This window comes from Monodelphis domestica, chromosome 2 (genome assembly GCF_027887165.1).
Source record: "Monodelphis domestica isolate mMonDom1 chromosome 2, mMonDom1.pri, whole genome shotgun sequence".
NCBI classification, from domain to species: domain Eukaryota; kingdom Metazoa; phylum Chordata; class Mammalia; order Didelphimorphia; family Didelphidae; genus Monodelphis; species Monodelphis domestica.
Window position 1 is genome coordinate 495,572,645 of NC_077228.1, and position 10,661 is coordinate 495,583,305.

A 10,661-nucleotide genomic window follows, 5' to 3' on the forward strand; every position below is an offset into this window, starting at 1 on the left:
ATGAAAAGTGAGATCAGAGCTAGAGATTCAGAGGCCAATTGACTTCACAAAGATGGGAGGGCATAAACCCAACAAGAAATTCCATGGAAAATGGGAAGGAAAATTGTCTTGGCAAGAGCAAGGGGGTGATAAATAAACATAAAGAAATTTCTAGCATAGAGCAATAGTGTTATGCTCACGAAAGGAATTGATACTATTCTCTTGTAGGAACTGATACTTTGAAATGTGAAGCACAACAGAAAAAAGGGAATAGTAAACAAGGTCTACAAGGCAATCATAGAAATTTTTTAGAAGGAATTCAAAATTTGAATTTATTTTATTTCAACTTTAATTCCAACACAAAAAGAGAGAGAGAATAAGTACAAAGACTATGAATCAAAGAATAAAAGTTTAGAATATCCAGAAAGGGAAGAGAATTAAGGAGAAAGGGGGGAAAAATTTTTTTAGAAAGAGATGCAAAAAATAAGAAAACTAACAAATAAAATAATTTGAAAGGGAGGAAACAAAAGGACATTTTCATTAACTACTTGATGCAGAGGAAAAAAGGAGAAAAAGAAGGGGATGCTTAGATAACTAAATAAAAGAAAGAAAAATTAATCATTAAGTTAAATAAAACTTTAAAACTAAGGAGGAGGGTTTAAGGCTAAGAAAGCCTATAAAAATAGATTTGCTTTAAGTTAAAGTGAGTAAAAATAATTGTAGAAACAAAGTATTGTCTTTTAAAAAGGAAGAGAAAAAGTTAATTCAGAGAGTTTGTTTTGAAAAGCAAAACTAAAAATTCAAATGAAAGAAATGTAAACCAATAATTTTAATACAAATCTTGTAGCTTTAAATGTAAATGGATTAAACAGTCCAATAAAATGAAAAAGAATGACAGATTAGTTAAGAAAAACCCCACACTCTATTTCTTACCAAAACAACAACAACAACAACAACAACAACAACTGAAAGACAAGGCCATACAGAATTAAAATGAGAAGATGGAACAAAACTTACCATATAATAGGTGAATCCAATAAAACAGAATTTGCAATCATGCTATCAAACAAAGCAAAAATGAAATTTCACAATATAGAGATAAATAGGGAAATTACAATTTGCTGAAAAGAACCACAGACACAAATATCAATATTAAACACAGTTTCTCCAAATATTGTAGCATCTAAATTCATAGGAGGAACTCACCAAATACAAGAAGAAGGCTACAGGAGTGAAGGGACATTCCAGTATGAAAAGGCTTCCAGAGTGAGAAGGTAATGAAAACTCTAGATAAAAGAATTGGACAAGAAAGGAGAGCTCTGTTTTCAGTCTACAAAAGGTAAGGGAGTTAGGGAACTGGTCAGAAGGAGATTACAGGTCTCCCTTTACTGGCACTAGGTACAAGACTGTGAGAATTTGTTTCATTTACAGTATTAATTTGTACATCAGGGTCCTGTATTAGGGAGGTCACAATTATTTCCTATAATTACTAGGTATTTTTGTGTCTATGTTCTAGGTCAGAGATTCTATCCTCCTGCTACTTTTTTGCATTTTTTGCATTATCCTTAGGAATCCCAATAAATGCCTTCCCTTTTAACAGAATTTGGCCAGTAAATGAAGGAGACAAAGATTCTTTTCCTGTGTATGTTACCCATGACATGGGGATGGGGAGGGATGGGTAGTTTAATGGACTACCTCTTCATTAGCTGTTTATCAATTAGAGATATCTTGTGATATTCAAGGGAGGGGCTGAATAATGTGCTCCTAAAAATGTATTTATTGATCTCCCTGACTGAGCTTCAAGGTCTCTGGTCAGTGAAGGGCCAATGACCTATGTCACTTGATTGGTTATGATGCTGGCCTATTCAATAAACTGATATTGCTTACCCATAATCAGTCTCTCGAAATAATTTTAATCATAGCAGGATTCTGTTGTGTGGCCCATACATGAACCTGGGTCACTGTCCCTGGGCAAAGAGGAGCACTACTGGTCAGTCACGAGGGAGCAGGGGTCCTGTTTTCAATTCCAAGGCAAAAAGGAGTTTTAGCACTTATGACTACAGGGGTCTAGGGACCCTTCCTGTCTGAAGACCAGAGCACAAACCAAGAAAACAATGACCTCTCCCAGTACCACACCAACTTGGAAACAACCAAAAACTTGCAGACCCTTAAAACTAGTTCTGAAAATAGAGCACAAAAAAGCCTGAAGCTTGTGACAGTGCTTCCTTACTCCCAGAATGAACAAAGCCCAACTTTAACATAAAGTTTAAAGTAAAGAAATAGATTGGAAAAATGAATAAATGAGCAAAAAATATATATAATGACCGTAAAAAGCAAGAAAGACCAAGGTTTAAACTCAGAAGAAGACAACAATGTGAATACAACTACAAACCAACCCACAAAGGAAAATGGTCTTTGGACCTAAGCCCAACAAGAATTCCTAGAAGAGTTGAAGAAAGACATGAGTAATAGAGGAAAAATTGGTTTCAGAAAAATCTAGGAAGATATATATGAACTGATACAAAGTAAAGTGAGCAGAACCAGGAGAATACTGTATATAATAGCAATATTGTACAATGATCACATGTGAATGATTTAGCTTTTTTCAATAATACAATTATCCAAAGCATTTCCAAAGGACATGATGAAAAATGTTATCTACTTTCAGAGAAAGAAGTTATAGAGTCTGAATGCAGATTGAAGCATACTTTTTTCACTTTATTTTTCGTAGGGTTTTTTTTTTTGTAACATGGCTAACATGGAACTATGTTTTGCATGATTTCACACATATGATTATTACATTTTTTTGCCTTCCCTATGGAAAAGAGAGAGGTGGAAGAGAGAATTTAGAACTCAAAAAAATTTTTTTAAATGAATGTTAAAAAATAAATATTAAAATTTTTAAAATATGCATGTTATACTATATATATACTCTGAGCAAATAGGAAATAGTCATGGAAATAAAAAATGTTCAAGAATTCATTAGTAGGTACTACTGTCAATCATACTTGTCAACACAAAGAAAATTTTTAACAAGCAATTTAATTTAATAAACAATTTAATAAGCAACAACCTTATACTGTATACATTTTAGTTACAAAGGCAGGACAGCTACAATGGAATCCTAAAGAATAGAGAACTAAAGGGATAGATAAAGATCTACACATCAAAGAAGAGATAGCAAGGAATAAAAGGGCAAGATATACATCAGGTAAAATAATAAACTAGTCAGTAAACATTATAGATATAGATGGAATTTACATACTAACTGCTAATACTGAAGCTATAGCCAGTTATTTGACTTTCTCATGTTTAGTAAATAAAGATAATAAAGCTGAGCCAGATATTCTTATTTTATCACTTCTAATCACTTATGCTAAAGTTTTGGTGTCTCAACTAAATTTTTCAGACTCTAGCTAGTGATATGACTTGTTCTCTCAAGTAAATGGTATCAATCAGTCTGAAAACCAGAAAAATTCTCCTGTGACATTATTGACAAGATCAGTTTAAGACAGTTAATCATCTCAAATGAAGGATTCGTTCATTTCAAGAAATTGTTTCTAATATTCTGATTTTGCTTCTGTTTGATCATTTAGAACATATATGAACACTGGTCTAGACTGAATTGGTACACTAGTTATTGGGTTTATTTTGTCTTTTATTTAGTTTATAAACTAGTAAAAATTCTTCCTTTGCTTTATTAATTGACAATTTAAATTTATTTAAATTCCTTATTTGAAATACAGTAAAAACCTAGGTTTGGTGTTGGATCTCAGCAATTGGCAGAAGGAAAATAAAGCTTTAATCTTTTTTCAGTGGGAGTCTAGGAGGACCAAAAGACTCTAAAACAACCAGGCAGAGATGACTGATTATAGCCAAATAAATCTTTCTGGATTTAATCCGCCACTGGAAAACCAAAGAGCTGTGTCAGGCTCAGGGGTTTTAATTGATTCAAATGTACTACCTTGTCTGCCTGCTCTAAGCTTGGTTTTCCTGGGCACCTCTCCTAAATTTTGCAAAAATATAGGTCCCTGCAACCTTTCCATCACCTGCCTAGAGAGCAAATAGAACTGTAAGTGGCAATGACGTTAGTGTTTTCATGTGTGAAAAGTCAAGGGTGGATTTTTTTTTTCTCTCTGGCAAAAGCTCCCAGGTACAATTACAGGCAAGGGCAAATGCTTTTTGCTCTGCTGTTTTTGACTGCTTTCAGGAAGCAGAGGTTATTGAAGCTTTTTTTTGGATTAGCATTCCCAGAAAATCATTTAATCATTTTTACCAGGTCAACTCTATAGTCAGCAGTCTTCAGGCTGATCAATTAATAATCTTGCCTGCTTTTCTCAAAGACCCCCCCAAAGTGAATACCAATTATGACTTTTGTGCAAGTACTGCCCTCTAGTGCTTACATTGGGCTCAAAAACCATTTCCTTAAGAATTCAGAATTGCTTTTCTTAACAAGCAATTTCAAAACAGTCATTGTCACAGGCAAAATAGCACCCTGTTACAATTAAGGCATTTGACTATCATCCAAAAATGTCATTTTAGTACTGGAGATTATATAAAGAGTAAAGCCTATAAAGATGGGGAGTAGGACAAAAGAACCGTTGGGGGAAATTGGGATGTAGGAATGACAGTTGGAAACTGAACAAGGACTTCTGGGAAATTCTCCTGAGGAGAGGGGTCTTGGGTGCTGAGACACAGAACGGGATGGAAGAAGGAGCTGTTTCTCTGGACCATTTTCAAGACACCTGTGGAGATTTCTGACACTGACAGAAATTTTAACAGCACAGGTTCTGGTTTAAAACATCACTGGTTCCTGTCAAGAAAACTAATTTCTTCAAAGATTTTCATTTCCATGAACTATTGAGGGACTGGACTAAAATCTGTGAGCAGTGCTCTCTCCCCTATTCTACCTCTCCCCTGGCTATGAGAAAACCCTGTAGTTCAGTAATTAGATTTATTTATAAAGAGATTCAGGGTGACCTACAACCCCTCTAACCTCTACCCTTTGCCCCAATCAACAATTAAATCAAAAAAGCAGTCAGATAGCGAATTCAATATCATTTATTTACATCTAGGCCCATTGGCAGACTCCATCTTGCTACCAGTTTTCAAGAAGACATGAGTGGGTAGGCTTATGAGCGCCCCAAAGCAACATGTATCCAAATTGAGGTCCCTCATTCCTCTCCTTGTAGAGAAGATTTTCCCGCCCCTCTTGAAGGCCAGCACAGCTATCAAGGGGCAAGCCCTCATGGAGAGGAGATCTCCATTTTGTCTCCCTCAAGTAATTCAGGGACTCTGAGAGAGAGTAGTGAGGGAAGCCATTTTCATCAACCCTTTCCTCACTGCCTTCAACCCTCATTTCTCCATCTAAAAAGTGTGAGTTCCCCAAAATTACAAGCCTATTTGGGGGAGCTAATTCTTTAGTGGAAGTAGATAAATGGATTCTAAGTTCTTTCCACATGAATGAAATATTAATAAGAGAAATTCACCATTGGCATTCACCACTGGCCTGGAGGGCATTTATCAGTGACATTTTTTGGCTTTGCCTCTTCACCCCTGGCCTGCTTTATTCCTCTCAGGGTGTCTGAATCTTTTTGAAGTATGCCATCAATAAAACTCAATTTTCAAGAAGAATTCAGTATACTTTGCCACTTTTTTTAAGCCTTACTTTTGATCCTATTAACCACTGTAAGATAAAAAGGCAAGGGCTAGGCAAACTTGGGTTAAGTGACTTGCCCAGGGTCACCCGGTTATGAAATGTCTGGAGGCCAAATTTGAACCCAGGGCCTCCTATCTCTAGACCTGGTGCTCTATCCACCTACCTGCCTCAACAAAGTCATGTGTAAAACAAGAGGATACTGTCACATAGCCTTTCAATGTGCAGCATAATATAGAGAGCAAAATACTTTTATTACAAATATTTCAAAAATCTGGTGCTGTAGGAAATAGTCAAAAGCAACTTTGACTGTTTTCTAGGAACTAACTTATTTAGAAGAGTTAATTTACATGTACTCCAGTCATGATAATTCACAAATTTTATATATATTTTAAACTGCACATGACAAACAGGATTTAGAAAACAAAAAGTCTGAGCTACCATTGGCTGAATTTATTTCTCGAATTTGGTCATTCTTCACCCACACATTTGAGACATTACACTAAATAGTACAGTAAGAGCTCTAGACTCAGAAGTCAGAGACCTGACAAAAACCTTGTCATCTTGGACAAATTACTCAGTTTTCTCATCTATAAAATGAAGAATCTGGATTAGGTGATCTTTAAGTATTCTTTCTAACTCTAAATCTATAACTTCTATGAAATGAAAAAAAAGCTCATTTTTAGTACAATTGTATCCAGGAAATAATTTTATTCATATTTTCCTATAAAAGTAAACAACATAATTTAAAATTTTTGCTTTTGTTTAGAATAACAAACTGTTGTGCTATTTCTACAACTGACAATCATTCTACCTTAATGTAGAAAACTTAGATCAAGTGTTATACAGTTATATAGCTTAGTGTTATATAGCAAACTAGATTTGACCATTTTTCAGTTCTTTTCAAATCGAAATGACTACAAAACTTAATAGCTACTTGTCTCTAAACATATTTAGATAGTCCTTCTAGAAGTGATCATTTTTCTGTTTATTTCATTCATTTAATTCAATTCAATGATTGTTTATTGAGTATTTTATGCAAGGTGAGGAGCATGGCTAAGTGGAGAAAAGCCATCTTTGAAGTCATAAAGCCTTAGATTTAATTCTTAACTCTGATATAAGCAAACTCTGTGTCCATAGGGAAATCATTTATTTCTCAGTATCCCCAGACATCTCTAAGGCTGTTAGAGGAGATGCTGATCTCCAAAAGTAAAGGGAGTTTATACATAAAAAGTTCCCCACGATAAGACTGCCCTTCAAAATGTATAAGTCTTTGATTAAGGACTTTAGCACAGTTGGAAGTTCTTCTAATTAGATTACATAGCAGAGCACATTCTTATAGAAAACCCTGTGCTTTACTTAAAATTTTTTAATAACAAATCTGTCTTTAAGATCTTAACCTAAAAAAAAAAATCAGATGTTAGAAAACAGATGCAAAAGGAATTTTAAAAATCAGATTTGTAAAAGTATTGCCATAATCAGAAGAGGGGAAGCACATGCCACCCAGTGGCTTTAAAAAGAATTTTTTGATGTCATGCACAAATTTCAGATTGTGCATATTGTGAATGTGCGATTACCTAAAATGATACAAAAGTAATAAAATACAAATTACTGTAGAAATCAAAAGGCAGATTGATAGCACTCAAATTGCCTTAAGTGAAGGAGTATAATTTTGTAGTTTAGATCTTACTTAGCCAATATTTAAATAATGATCTTGACTCTTGTTATATAATAGATACTCTTTTCCCAGAGTAGAATAGGTAACGTTTACCTAAAATATACTAAGCTGTAAGAAAGTTTTTGAAAATAAAATCCTGTGACACAGACTATAGGAAGTTCATACTCAAATATATACAACAGGGAACACCTCCTTTAGCACTACAAAATAAATTCCATTCTCAAGGGATATAACTAACTCAAGTCTACCAGCATTACATCTCTTATTAAATGAAGTGTAATTTGATTCAGAAGATAGAATTCTACCTCAGAAGAAAACATAGCAAATGTTCAAAAAGAAGTTTCAGTGTGACCTTTTTGTCAGCTATAGGCCTAGTATTTTTTTAAGTTTGAATGTACAAATAGAGGTTATTAGCTCCTGATAAATTGTGAAAATGTAACATTATGTAAATTTCAAATAAATTGTGTGGTGTTTCACCTATTTTAATTATCTTAATAAAAAATGTCACTGTGAAGCCTCCCAAATATCTATTATGAATCATTTCCCAGTATCACAGTTCCCAATAATGGCCTGGATCTTGAAAGTATTCATACAGTTTTCTTCTTCAAGCAAAAACAGTATCAGTTTCTAACAACTTAATTTAAATATCATTTGCAATATATAAATAACTAGGATGCATTTTAGTGTATATCCCAAGAGATTGCTATTATTAATTTCGCTACATCTAGAACATCTTTAAATAAAAACTTCTCTTTAGTGTTCTGAATGATTCTGAACATTGTAAAATTTTCCTAAAACCCTATTTTATGTTCTGTTTATGTTTAATGTTTTAGATACTTGCTCAATTCTTAGTCCAGAACAAACCATTATATATTTGGGTTTTGCTTATGTTTTCTTTTACTTTACATTATTATATTATACCCCATTCTTTTTGACTTGGGCTTTTCCATTAAATATTTGTTTTATTGAAAATCCATCTCTCTTTCCTTGTGCCAACATTTCTTCTAGCTGATTTCTTGCTTCTTTTTGCCCCTCAACTTTGCATAACTTTCAGACATTTCCTTTCCGTCTTGATTGAAGGTTGTCAGGAAAGATGGTTACACTAATAATGCATTGCTTTGAAGCTATGAAATGGCCCTTCCATTCTGAAAAGCAACTTAAAATTGTGAAAATAAAATAGCTAAGTCCCTACCCTTTGACCCAGAGATTCTGTTGCCAGGCATTTATCCCAATTAAAAAAGGCAAGCCTTATGTATGTCAAAATATTTGTAGCAGCATTTTTTATTTGGAAAAATATGGGAAGATATATGACCTGATACAAAGTGAAGAAAGCAGAACCAAGACAATAATATGTACAAATGACTCAGTCTCCTATGTCTAAGATGTTTTCTATACTCTTCTCTTTGCATAATGAAGTCACTATTCCTAGATAAGGGAACTATGAAGAACTAAAGATAATAGAAATTCTGTTTTAGAAAGCAATTTCTAAATTTTTGAAAATTCAACCTAATATGAGAGAATCAGAATTTCAGGTTAAAAGGATGTCGCGTCTAGAAGCAGCTAGGTGACACAATCCTGAACTTAGAGTAATTAAGAATTTAGTTAAAATTTGTTTCAGATACATACTAGCTATGTGACTGTTATGAGACAAATATCTCTTTTCTGGGTAACTGTTGCTGAAATATATCTACTGTAACACAGAAATTGTAGAGGTACAAACCTAGATTTTATCATGCTTAAGCACAGATTCAAAGGGAGAGAAAAATAACCTCAAGACCCCAACTAGTATTCTAGCAAAGCTTCTTATAGACAGTCATGTCAGAGTAACAGAGAAATACATGTACTTATTTTAAGCCATAAAAGTTTTAATAATGACAGTCATACATCTATCCTCCTTGAAAGTTGAACAAACTCAAACAGAATCATATTCTCATACATTTCCTAAAGAAACAAACCTAGTAAAGCAGAGTCTATTGGTAAGCTAAGTCAGATTACAGATTAACATTGAGTTCACAAAATCTTACACTCTGAAAACTACAAGACTACATTTTAATGGGCTAATTGAGAATCTAACAGCAGGGAAATTCTTCCACTGATAAAATATTTTTGAGAGGTTTTAAAGATGCTATATTCCCTTCCTCCTCTCATTTGGTTTCTTATCTCAGGAATGTCAAGTTTTCCCTTGACACTTCTGTTACATGAGTAAAGTTTTGATCCAGCAGGGTAACATTTCAGAAAACAGCTTTCAGTCAACCAAGAGTTGCAGGAGAAATGGCCCTAAGTTCAAACAATAATATTTAATAAAAGAAAATCAAAGATGAAAGATTATTATCTACCACTACTGAGCCTGTATTCCAAAGAGATATTAAAAAAAAAAAGGAAAGGACCTACTTGTACAAAAATATTTCCTTTTGTAGTGGCAAAGAATTGGAAATTGAGTGGAGGTACATCAATTGGGGGATGGCTGAACAAATTGTGGTACATGTTGGTGATGGAATACTATTGTGCTATAAGAAATGATAAGCAAGATGATTTCAGAAAAAGTTGGAAAGATCTACAGGAACTGATGCAGAGTGAAATAAGCAGAACCAGGAGAGCATTGTACATATAGTAGTAGTCCCTCGGTAACCGAGGATGATGATTGTCTTTGTGCGCTTTCATCTGTGATGTAGATGAGTGTGCACAAAGACACTTGTGCATGAAGGAAATTTCAGTGGAAAAGTCGATGCACAGAGACAGTCCCAACTCTCTTGGCGTTGGAAGCCTGGGTCCAGTGGCACGAAAGGTCGTTACACCTGGAGACTTCCTCAGCTGCTTTGGATGGCTGTGTTGTCTTTTGTGCTCCAACACACCCTAAGCATTCCACAGTGCTTTGCCGTGTCGCCCTCTCAGCCGGTGAACCTTCTTATTAGTTTCTTCCATCTGTTCAGCCGAAGCAGTCTTCACATGCTGGTTGAGCAAAGCCCTGGTTCATCAGGGGTCAACAACCCGATGGCTACCCTCACAAGGTTTAGCCGGCCTGTCCAAGCCGTTGCCCGGGGTGTGGCCGCTGCTGCATGCTAGCAGCTACTAGGAACCACAAGTGAGAGCTGGGTGTCAGGTGGGGGTCAGAGGCTGTAGAGCTGCCCTAGGAGGGCACAACAAGCCCTCCATACCAGAGATACTACTCCTCCATGAGCACCCCATATGCCCCTCATTGTACATAATAACAGTAATACTACATGATAATTATCTGTGAAAACTTGGCTACTCAACAATGCCATGATCTGGGACAATCCTGAAAGACTTATGATGAGGAATGATACCCAACTCTAGACAAAGAACTGTTGGAATCATCTTTCACATCAA